A 12,474-nucleotide genomic window follows, 5' to 3' on the forward strand; every position below is an offset into this window, starting at 1 on the left:
AGGGATTCCCCCTAAGATGATTGTGTGGGTCCTTCTGTTGTGGTGGGCTGATTATGTGTGTAGTCTGGTAGGCTTGGTTGGCTCCTAGTCTGGTTGGTATCCAGCCCTGTCTTGAGTGGATCCTGCTGGTTGCTGTTTAGTGGGGCCTTGTCATGAGGTGGCTGGATGCCGAACCCTAGGGGGCCCTGGGCCTAGTGCTCATTCACCAATGGCTGGAATCAGGGTCCCAAAGACACCGAGGCTGTTGCCCACACACAAGCAGGTGAAGGCAGATCCTGGGGTTGGTGCCAGACTGCTGGCAGGCAGAGCTGGTACCTGGAGTTTGGCTGCAGGGCCCAGGGATCCCAATGTTTGTTTCAGATCATTGGTGGTGGTGGGGCGTCCAATTCCTGACACAGTTGGGTATGACGTCTGGGGCGTTCCGAAGGTTGTGTTGGCCTGCTAGTGGTCAGGGCCAGGGCCCACCTTGTCCCAGGGTAAGGTCTGACATGCATTGTAGGACCATAGTTTTCTTGCTTTTGGTGTCTGCCCCCTGGTGTAGAGGCTTGTGCAGGATTCCTGGCTGCTGGGGGTGGGAGGCGGTGCATGCCCACTGGTGGGTGGAGCCGGGACTTGGCCCTTAGGTGGGCAGGACCATGTCTAGGGACATGCTGAGAGGTGGCGGTGGGCTCAGCAACTCTTCAGGCAGCCTGTCTGCTGACAGGTGAGGCTCTGTTCCCACCTAGTTAGTTGTTTGGCCTGAGGCGTCCCAGCACTGGAGCCTACAGGCTGTTGGGTGGAGCCAGCTCCTGGTGCCAGTGATCCAATGTGTCAGTCACCAGGAGTGTTCAAGAGGCCAAATGTTCCTCACTGTGTCTGCCACCAGTGTCCATGTCCCCTGGGTAAGCCACATCTGCCCACCCCCACTGCCTCCACAGGAGAGTCCCCAAGACCAGCAGATAGGTCTGGCCCAGGCTTCTATCAAGTTACTGCTTTTCCCTCGCTCCCAATGAACATGAGTTTTTGTGTGTGCACTTTTAGAGTGAACTCTGTTTCCCCCAGTCCTGTGGGGCTCCTGCAATAAAGCCCCACTGGCCTTCAAAGCCAAATACTCTGGGGGTGTGTCTTCCTGGTGCTGGACTCTTGGGCTGGGGAGCCTGATGTGGGGCTCAGAACTCTCCTGTGGGAGAACATCTGCAATATAATTATTCTCCAGTTTGTGGGTCCCCTGCCTGGGGGGTATGGGATTTAATTATTTCACAGGTTCACCCCTCCTACCCATCTCATTGTGGTTCCTTCTTTATGTCTTTAGTTGTAGAAAATCTTTTATGGTAGGTTCCAGGCTTTTTCATCAATGGTTGTTCTGAAGATACTTATGACTTTGGTGTCCTCTTGGGAGGAGTTGAGCTCAGGGTCTTTCTACTCTACCATCTTGGCTGCTCTTCCCCTGGTTTTCTTTTGTATTATGCTTGACTTCTCTTCTTTTTGGCTTTGTGAATGAATTGTATATTTTTGATTTGTTGTTACCGTGGTTTTCAAGTATGTTAACCCCTTACTATATCTACTTCTTTAGACTGGTAGTCATGTATGCTCAAACACATTCTAAAAAAAAAATCTACATTTTCTTACTCACTTCCCCTCCCACACATTTTAGGATTTTGATGTCCTCTTTTATATTTTTTACATATACGTGAACCTATATGTATAGTTTATATATGTATAATAATATATATTATTCTTTTCCCATTTATATGATTACAGAGTATTGAGCAGAGTTCCCTGTGCTATATAGTAGGTCCTTGTTGGTTATCTATTTTAAATATAGCAGTGTGTACATGTCAATCCCAAACTTCCAGTCTATCCCCCCACCCTTCCCCTTGGTAACCATAAATTTGTTCTCTAAGTCTGTGAGTCTGTTTCTGTTTTGTAAATAAGTTCATTTGTATCATTTTTTTTAGATTCCATGTATAACAATATCATATGATATTTGTCTTTCTTTGTCTGACTGACTTCATTCAGTATGATAATCTCCAGGTCCATCCGTGTCGCTTCAAATGGTGTTATTTCATTCTTTTTAATGGCTGAGTAATATTTCATTGTAAAAATATACCACATCTTCTTTATCCATTCATCTGTTGATGGACATTATGTTGCTTCCATGTCTTGGCTGTTGTAAACAGCACTGCAATGAACACTGGGGTGCATGTATCCTTTTGAACCATGGTTTTCTCCAGATATATGCCCAGGAGTGAGATTGCTGCATCATATAGTACCTCTATTTTTAGTTTTCTAAGGAACCTCCATACTGTTCTCCATAGTGGCTGCACCAATTTACATTCACACCAACAGTGCAAGAGGGTTCCCTTTTCTCCACACCCTCTCCAGCATCTATTGTTGTAGATTTTTGGATTATGGCCATTCTGACTGGTGTGAGGTGATATCTCATTGTAGTTTTGATTTGCATTTCTCTAATGCTTAGCGATGTTGAACATCTTTTCATGTGTCTCTTGGACATCTGTATGTCTTCTTTGGAGAAATGTCTATTTAGGTCTTCTGCCCATTTTTTGGTTTTTTTTTTTGATTTTTGATATTGAGCTGTGCGAGCTGTTTGTATATTTTGGAAATTAAGCCCTTGTCATTTTTTTTTTTTTTTTTGCCGTATGCGGGCCTCTCACTGCTGTGGCCTCTCCCGTTGTGGAGTACAGGCTCTGGACACGCAGGCTCAGCCGCCATGGCTCACGGGCCCAGCCGCTCCGCGGCATGTGGGATCTTCCTGGACCGGGGCACGAACCTGCATCCCCTGCATCGGCAGGCGGACTCTCAACCACTGCGCCACCAGGGAAGCCCAAGCCCTTGTCATTTGCATTGTTTGAAAATATTTTCTCCCATTCTGTGGGTTGTCTTTTCATTTTGTTTATGGTTTCCTTTGCTGTGCAAAAACTTTTGACTTTAATTAGGTCCCATTTGTTTATTTTTGTTTTTATTTTCATTACTGTAGGAGATGGATCAAAAAAAAATATTGCTGTGATTTATGTCAAACAGTGTGCTGCTTATGTTTTCCTCTAAGAATTTTATAGTATCCAGTCCTACACTTAGATCTTTAATCCATTTTGAGTTTATTTTTGTGTATGGTGTTAAAGAATGTTCTAATTTCTTTTTTTTATATGTAGCTGTCCAGTTTTCCCAGCACCATTTATTGAAGAGACTGTCTCTTCTCCATTGTATAGTCTTGCCTCCTTTGTTGTAGATTAATCAACCATAGGTGTGTGGGTTTATTTCTGGGCTTTCTATCCTGTTGCATTGATCTATATGTCTGTTTTTGTGCCAGTACCATGCTGTTTTGAAGACTGTAACTTTGTAGTATTGTCTTCAGAGAGCCTGATTCCTCCAGCTCCATTTTTCTTTCTCAAGAATGCTTTGGCTATTTGGGGTCTTTTGTGTCTCCATACAAATTTTAAGATATTTTTGTCCTAGTTCTGTGAAAAATGCATTGGTAATTTGATAGGGTTTACATGAAATCTGTAGATTGCCTTGGGTAGTATAGTCATTTTGACAATATTGATCCATGTAATCTGAGAACATGGTATATCTTTCCATGTGTTTGTGTCATCTTCGATTTCTTTCATCAGCATCTTATAGTTTTTGGAGTACAGGTCTTTTGCTTCCTTAGGTAGGTTTATTCCTATGTATTCTTTTTTTTTAATATTTATTTATTCGTTCATTCATTCATTTATTTAGACGTGCTGGGTCTTAGTTGTGGCACATGGGATCTTTGCTGCTGCATCTGGGTTCTTTTAGTTGCAGCATGTGGAATCTTTAGTTGTGGCATGTGAACTCTTAGTTACAGCATGTGGGATCTATTTCCCTGACCAGGGATCAAACCTGGGCCCCCTGCATTGGGAATGTGGAGTCTTAGCCGCTGGACCACCAGGGAAGTCCCCCTCAGTATTCTTTTTGATGCTGTGGTAAATGGGATTGTGCCTGTAATATCTCTTTCTGATCTTTTGTTGTTTGTGTATAGAAATGCAGCAGATTTCTGGGTATGAATTTTGTATCCTGCAACTTTACCAAATTCACTGATGAGCTCTATTAGTTTTCTGGTAGTATATTTAGGATCTTCTACGTATAGTATCATGTCATCTGCAAACAGTAACAGTTTTACTTCTTCTTTTCTAATTTGGATTCCTTTTATTTGTTTTTCTTCTCTGATTGCCATGGCTAGGACTTCCAAAATTATGTTGAATAAAGGTGGCGAGGGTGGGGCTTCCCTGGTGGAGCAGTGGTTAAGAATCCACCTGCTGATGCAGCAGACACAGGTTCGAGCCCTGGTCTGGGAAGATCCCACATGCCGTGGAGCAACTAAGCCCATGCACCACAACTACTGAGCCTGAGCTCTAGAACCCACGAGTCACAACTACTGAGCCCATGTGCCACAACTTCTGAAGCCTGCATGCCTAGAGACCGTGCTCCCCAACAAGAGAAGCCACTGAAATGACAAGCCTGTGCACTGAAACAAAGAGTAGTTCCCGCTCACCGCAACTAGAGAAAGCCTGCAACAAAGACCCAACGCAGCCAAAAATAAAAAATAATAATAATAAATAAAAGTGGTGAGGGGGGACAGCCTTGTCTTGTTCCTGATCTTAGAGGGAATGCTTTCAGGTTTTCATCATTGAGTATGATGTTAGCTCTGGGTTTGTCATATATGGCCTTTATTATGTTAAGGTATGTTCTCTCTATGCCTACTTTCTGGAGAGTTTTTATCATAAATTGATGTTGAATTCTGTCAAAAGCTTTTTCTGCATCTATTGAGATGGATCATGTAGTTTTTATTCTCCAATTTGTTGATGTGGTGTATCACACGGCTTGATTTGTGGATATTGAAAAATCCTTCCATCCCTGGGGTAAATTCCACTTGATCTCAGTGTATGATCCTTTTAATGTGTTGTTGGATTTGGTTTGCTAGTATTTTGTTGAGGATTTTTGCACCTATGTTCATCAGTGATGTTGGCCTATAATTTTCTTTTTTTGTGATATCTTTGTCTGGTTTTGGTATCAGGTTGATGGTGGCCTCATAGAATGAGTTTGGGAGTGTTCCTTCCTCTGCAGTTTTTTGGAATACTTTCAGACAGGTAGCTGTTAACTTTTCTCTAAATGTTTGATAGAATTAGCTTGTGAAGCCACCTGGTCCTGGACTTTTGTTTGTTGGGCGTTTTTAAATCTCAGTTTAGATTTCATTACTTGTGATTGGTCTGTTCACATTTTCTATTTCTTCCTGGCTCCGTCTTGGGATATTGTACCTTTCTAAGAATTTGTCCATTTCTTCCAGGATGTCCATTTTATTGGCATATAGTTGCTTGCAGTAGTTTCTTATGATCCTTTGTATTTCTGTGGAGTTCAGTGTAACTTCCTTTTCATTTCTGATTTTATTGATTTGAGCCCTCTGTCTTCTTTTCTTGATGAGTCTGGCTAAATGTCAATTTTGTTTGTCTTTTCAGAGAACCAGTTTACAGTTTCATTGATCTTTTCTATTAAGCCTCTATTTCATTTATTTCTGCTCTGATCTTTACGATTTCTTTCTTCTGTTAACTTTCAGTTTTGTTTGTTCTTATTTCTCTAGTTGCTGTAGGTGTAAGGTTGGGTTGTTTCTTTGAGATTTTTCTTGTTTCCTGAGGTAAGATTGTATTGCTATAATCTTCCCTCTTAGAACTGCTTTTGCTGGGTCCCATAGGTTTTGGATTGTCGTGCTTTCATTTTCATTTGTCTCTGGGTAGTTTTTGATTTCGTCTTTGATTTCTTCAGTGGTCCATTGGTTGTTTAGTCACATATTGTTTAGCCTCCACGTGTTTGTGTTTTGGGTTTTTTTTACATTTTTTTCTTGTAGTTGATTTCTAATCTCATAGCGTTGTAGTCAGAAAAGATGATTGATATGATTTCAATTTTCTTAAATTTACTGAGGCTTGTTTTGTAGCCCAGCATGTGATCAATCCTGGAGAATGTTCCATGTGCACTTGAGAAAAATGTGTATTCTGCTGCTTTCAAGTGGAATGTTCTATAAATATCAATTAAGTTCGTCTCGTCTAATGTGTCATTTAAGGCCTGTATTTCCTTATTTGCTTTCTGCCTGGCTATCTGTCCATTGATGAAAGTGCGGTTTTAAAGTCCCCCACTATTATTGTGTTACTGTCAATTTCTCCTTTTATGGCTGTTAGCGTTTTCCTTATAATTTAGGTGCTCCTGTGTTGGGTGCATACATATTTACAATTGTTATATCTTCTTGAATTGGTCCCTTGATCATTATGCTGTGTCCTTCTTTGTCTCTTGTACCAGTCTTTATTTTAAAGTCTATTTTGTCTGATGCGAGTATTGCTACTCCAGCTTTCTTTTGATTTCCAGTTGCATGGAATACCTTTTTCCATTCTCTCACTTTCAGTTTGTATGTGTCCCTAGATCTGAAGTGGGTCCCTTGTAGACAACATATAACAACATATAAAGACAAGACAAAGGGTTTTGTTTTTGTATCCATTCAGCCAGTCAGTGTCTTTTTTTTTTTTTTTTTTTTTGCGGTACGCAGGCCTCTCACCGCTGTCGGCTCTCCCGCTGCGGAGCACAGGCTGTGGATGTGCAGGCTCAGCGGGCCCAGCCGCTCCGTGGCATGTGGGATCTTCCTGGACCGGGGCATGAACCCATGTCCCCTGCATCGGCAGGCGGACTCTCAACCACTGCGCCACCAGGGAAGCCCCAGTCAGTGTCTTTTCGTTAGAGCATGTAATCTGTTTATGTTTAAAGTCATTATTGATATGTATGTTCTAATTATTGCCCTTTTGTTAATTGTTTTGGATTTGTTTTTGTAGGTGTTGTTTTCTTCCTTTCCTTTTTTCTTTTGTGATTTGTTGGCTAACTTTAGTGTTGTGTTTGGATTCTTTTTTTGTGTGTATCTGTTGTATTGTTTTGGTTTGTGTTTACCATCAGGTTTTGATATAGCAGTCTATATGTAAACAAGATTGTCTTAAGTTTCTGGTCTGTTAATTTCCAGTGCCCTGCACTTGTGCTCTCCTCTTCTCACCGTTGCCGGTTTTGACATCACGTTTGTGTGCAGATGATTTCCTACATCTACTGTATGTTTGCCTTTACTGGTGAGCTTTTCCATTCATAATTTTCTTGTTTCTAGTTGTGGCCTTTTCTTTTCTGCCTAGAGAATTTCCTTTAGCATTTGTTGCAAACTGGCCTGGTGGTGCTTGTCTAGCTTTTGCTTATCTGTAAAGCATTTGATTTCTCCATTAAATCTGAACAAGAGCCTTGCTGGGTAGAGTGTTCTTGGTGGTAGGTTCCCTTTCATCACTTTAAATATGTCCTGCCACTGCCATCTGGCCTGCAGAGTTTCTGCCTAGAAATCAGCTGATAACCTTATGGGAATTCCCTTGTATGTTATTTGTTGCTTTTCCTTTGTTCCTTTTTTTGCGGTACACGGGCCTCTCACTGTTGTGGCCTCTCCCATTGCAGAGCACAGGCTCCGGACGCGCAGGCTCAGCGGCCATGGCTCACGGGCCCAGCCGCTCCGCGGCATGTGGGATCCTCCCGGACCGGGGCACGAACCCATGTCCCCTGCATCGGCAGGTGGACTCTCAACCACTGTGCCACCAGGGAAGCCCGTCCTTTGTTGCTTTTAATATTTTTTCTTTGTCTTTAATTTTTGTCAATTTGATTAGTATGTGTCTCCATGTGTTCCTCTTTGGGTATATCCTGCCTCGGACTCTCTGCACTTCCTGGACTTGGGTGACTGTTTCCTTTCCCATATTAAGGAAGTTTTCAGGTACTTTCCCTTCAAATATTTCCTCAGGTCCTCTCTTTCTCTCTTCTCCTTCTTGGACCCCTATAATGCAAATGTTGGTGCATCTAGTGTTGTCCCAGAAGTCTCTTAGACTTTCCTCTTCTTTTCATTCTTTTTTCTTTATTCTTTTCCATGGAAGTGATTGCCACCATCTGTCTTCCAGTTTACTAGTCCATTCTTCTGCCTCAGTTATTCTGCTATTGATTCCTTCTAGTGTATTTTTCATTTCAGTTATTGTATTGTTCATCTCTGTTTGTTCTTTAGTTCTTCTAGGTCTTTGTCAAACATTTCTTGTATCTCAGTCTGTGCCTCCATCCTTTTTCCAAGGTCTTGGATCATCTTTACTATCATTACTCTGAATTCTTTTTCAGGCAGATTGCCTATCTCTGTCTCCACTTCACTTAGTTGTTCTTTTGGGGTTTTATCTTGTTCCTTCATCTGGGACATACTCCTCTGGTGTCTCATTTCATCTAACTTTCTGAGTGTTCTGCAGGCTGCAGGTTGTAATTCTTCTTGCTTCTGCCGTCTGCCCCCTGGTGGATGAGACTAAGAGGCTTGTGCAGGCTCTCTGGTGGGAGGGACCAGTTTCTGCCTACTGGTGGGCAGGAGCTGGGTCTTGTGCCTCTGAGCAGGGCCGTGTCAAGGGGTATGTTTAGCAGGCTGCTGTGTCCTCAGGAAGACTTTTAAGCAGCCTATCTGCTGATGGGTGGGGCTGTGTTCCTGCCCCGTTGGTTGTTTGACCTGAGGTGTCTTACCACTGGAGCCTATAGGCTGTGGGGGTGGGGCCAGGTCTTGGCAGCCTCCAGGAGGGCTCACACCAGTGAGTACTCCCCAGAGCTACCGCCGCCAGTGTCTTTGTCCCTGCAGTGGGCCACAGCTGCCCCCCCCACCTCTGCAGGTAGACCTGGCCCAATCTCTCATGAGGTCACTGCTTTTTTCCCTGGGTCCTGATGTGCACGAGACCTTTGTGTGCCCTCCAAGACTGGAGTTTCTCTTTCCCACAGTCCTGTGGAATTCCTGCGATCAAACCCTGCTGGCCTCCAAAGGCAGATTCTCTAGGGGGGCTTCTCCTCCCATTGACAGACCCCCAGGCTGGGGAGCCTGACGTTGGGCCCAGAACTTTCACTCCTGTGGGAGATCCTCTGTGGTATAATTATTTTCCAGTTTGTGGGTCACCCACCTGGCAGGTATGCAATTTGATTTTATCGTGGTTGCTCCTCTCTTACCATCTTGTTGTGGCTTCTTTGTCTTTGGATGTAGGTTTTCTTTCTTGGTAGGCTCCAGCATTTTTTGTTCGTTGGTTGTTCAGCAGTTAGTTGTGATTTTGGTGTTTTTATAAGAAAAGGTGAGCTCATGTCCTTCTACTATGCCATCTTGTCTCCATCTCTTGATGTCCTCTTTTACATCATCATGGTCATCCTTTTGCTGTTCATTGTAGTTATAATTGCTTTCACAATTAAATTTTTTTTTGTTTTTCTTAGAAATCTACTGACTTATTTAAGTGATATACTTTCCTATTTAAGTGTTATACTTTCCTATTTTGATTTGCTCTTTCCTATGGATTCTTGTTTTCTATTTAGAGAAGAGTTTTCAGTATTTTTTTTTTTAGGATAGGCTTAGTGTTACTGTATTCTTTTAGTTTTTGCTTGTCTGAGAAATTCTTTATCTCTCCCTCTATTCTAAATGACAGCCTTGCTGGGTAGAGTATCCTAGGTTGCAGGTTTTTTCCTTTCAGGACTTTGACTAAATCTTGTCACTCCCTCTGGCTTGTGAAGTTTCTGTAGAGAAAGCAGCTGATAGCCTTATGGGGGTTCTCTTGTGACTCTTTGTTTTCTCTTGCTGTCTTTAGAATCCTCTTTTATCTTTTTTTTTTTTTTTTGTGGTACGTGGGCCTCTCACTGTTGTGGCCTCTCCCGTTGTGGAGCACAGGCTCCGGATGCACAGGCTCAGCGGCCATGGCTCACGGGCCCAGCCGCTCCGCGGCATGTGGGATCTTCCCGGACCGAGGCACGAACCCGTGTCCCCTGCATCGTCAGGCAGACTCTCAACCACTGTGCCACAAGGGAAGCCCTAGAATCCTCTTTTATCTTTAACTTTTGCCATTTTATAGTTATGCTATGTTTTGGTGTAGGTCTGTTTGGGTTCATCTTGTTTGGGACCCTCTGTGCTTCCTGTACCTGGATATGTTTCCTTCTTTAGGTTCAGGAAGTTTTCAATCATAATTTCTTCAAATATGTTTTCTTTTTTTAAAATTTTTATTTATTTATTTATGGTTGCATTGGGTCTTCGTTGCTGCACGCAGGCTTTCTCTAGTTGCAGTGTGCAGACTTTTCATTGTGGTGGCTTCTCCTGTTGTGGAGCACGGGCTCTAGGCACGTAGGCTTCAGTAGTTGTGGCAGGCAGGCTCAGTAGTTGTGGCTCGGCTTCAGTAGTTGTGGCTTGTGGGCTCAGTAGGTGCGGCTCGTGGGCTCAGTAGGTGTGGCTCATGGGCTCTAGAGCGCAGGCTCAGTAATTGTGGCACATGGGCCCAGTTGCTCTGTGGCATGTGGGATCTTCCCAGACCAGGGCTCGAACCTGTGTCCCTTGCATTTGGTAGGTGGATTCTTAACCACTGCACCACCAGGGAAGCCCCAGATATGTTTTCTATCCACTTTTCTTTTTCTTCTCCTTCTGGGATCCCTATTATGTGTAGATTGGCTTGGTCTAAATTATCCCATAGGTCTTGCATATTGCTTTTTTTTTCCACTTGCTTTTCTGTCTGTTGTTTTGATTGGGTAATTTCCATTAATCTATTTTCCAGATCATCTATTCTTTCTCCTGTGTTATTTAGTTTGCTATTTATTGCCTTCAGTTTTTGTTTTGGCAAATGAATTTTCATTGGCTCCTCTTTATAGTCTCTAGTTCCCTGTTACAGTGATTTGCATTTCTTTTTCCTTTGCTTTTTTTTTGGGCCACAACATGCAGCTTGTGGGATCTCAGTTCCCTGACCAGGGATTGAACCCAGGCCACAGCAGTGAAAGTGCCGAATCATTATCACTAGACCACCAGGGAACTCCCTGAATTTCTATTGATAGCCTTTTAAATTCCTTTAGTATTTTTATTACTTCCTTTTTAAACCTGGGGTCTCCTAGACTGGAGAGGTCTGTTTCATTGTTTGTTCTTTCAGGGGAATTCTTTTGTTCTTTAATAATAGAGTAATTGGGAGTAATTCCTCTGCTTTTTCATTTTACTTGGCTTTTTCTGAATTTAGGAGAAACAGTTATCTACTGTGGTCTTGAAGTGCCATTTTTATGTGGGAGTGTCCCTGTGTAGCGTATGTAAGTCTAACATTTTTGGTGTGAGGATTGTTTTTGGTATGGATGTCCGCCATATCTTTCCTCAGTGTGTGCTGGCTGTTATCCCCTTGTTAGGGTGTGTGATTGCTGTTGTGGTGACCAAAGCCTGCTCTGGCTGTTGAATGGGGCCTCCTCTTTGCTCTGGGGTTGTCACATCCCTGTGGGCGTCAGGGTCTGCTCCCCAGTTGTTGGAGTAGAAGCCCTGAGATCCGTTTCAGAGCTGTGGTGTGAGGTAGGCATTACTGGAGCACTCCTGCTGGGAGAGGAGGCACTGAGTATTCCTCCACAGGAGCTGTCCACGTGGCAGTGCACTCTGTGGTATCATTTGTCATGTGGTGTGTGGGCTCACAAAGTACACTGTTGTTGGCACTGCCCTCAGCATTGCCTCAACCCTGGAAACGCAGGAAATAAGTCTGAGTGTCCCTCAGGCACTGTGCTCACAAAGCCTCCAGCCCAGACCCACTGAAGTCTGGTACCCAGACCTGCTGTAGTCATGCACCTGGACACACAGTGGGAGCTACAGTAATCAGCTCACATGCCAGCCCTGTCTCCTCGTGAGTGAACCCACAAAGCCCGCTGCTATTAATGCTGGACCCACCACCACCATGGGAGCACCAGCAATCTGCTTGGATATCCTGCAAGCGCTGAGCTTACAGAGCTACTGGAGGCGTAAATCCCAGGAATTCGCACAGTTGTGGGGAATTGGCTCAGATTTCAGACCCACCTCCGTGTGTGCACAATCCACAGGTGCTTGCATGCTCCCAGGGCTCAGAGGCAGAGCCTCTGAGCATGCTGAGAATGGGGCTGCTGTGGTGGGACCCCACCCCTCCTTTCGTATGCAGCTTAACAATGGGGTTTTTATGGCAGACCTGGGCTCCATCCTGTGCAAACCCCTCGTTGTGGCCTGGACCACACTCCAGTCCCTTTGGGCTGTCTCTGTGCAGCCAACCCTAGTCCTCTCCCCGGGTCTGCACAAGGACAACATTGTGTGGTTCCACTTAGATGACGTAACTTCCAAATCCGTAAGAGTGAAGCAGTAGTTTGCAGGCGCTGGGGGGAGGGGGAAGTGGAGAGTTACTGTGTAATAGGTGGCTTCAGTTTAGGCTGATGAGAAGTTGTGGGGATGGATGGCAGTGATGGTTGCACAGCAGCGTGAATGTACTTCATGCCACTGAACTGTGTACTCAAAAATGGTTAGAATGGTATATTTTATGTTATGTGTATTTTGCCACAACAAAAAATTAAAAAGTGGCCCAGTGTAGACCAAGTAAGGAGGAAGAAGAGTGTTTGTGTGGGTTCTGGGTCTACCACTGCTCTTTAATATTTGCCATT

Source organism: Delphinapterus leucas, chromosome 8, assembly GCF_059928025.1.
Source record: "Delphinapterus leucas isolate spDelLeu-1000000601 "Yukka" chromosome 8, BTC_Dleu_Yukka2, whole genome shotgun sequence".
NCBI classification, from domain to species: domain Eukaryota; kingdom Metazoa; phylum Chordata; class Mammalia; order Artiodactyla; family Monodontidae; genus Delphinapterus; species Delphinapterus leucas.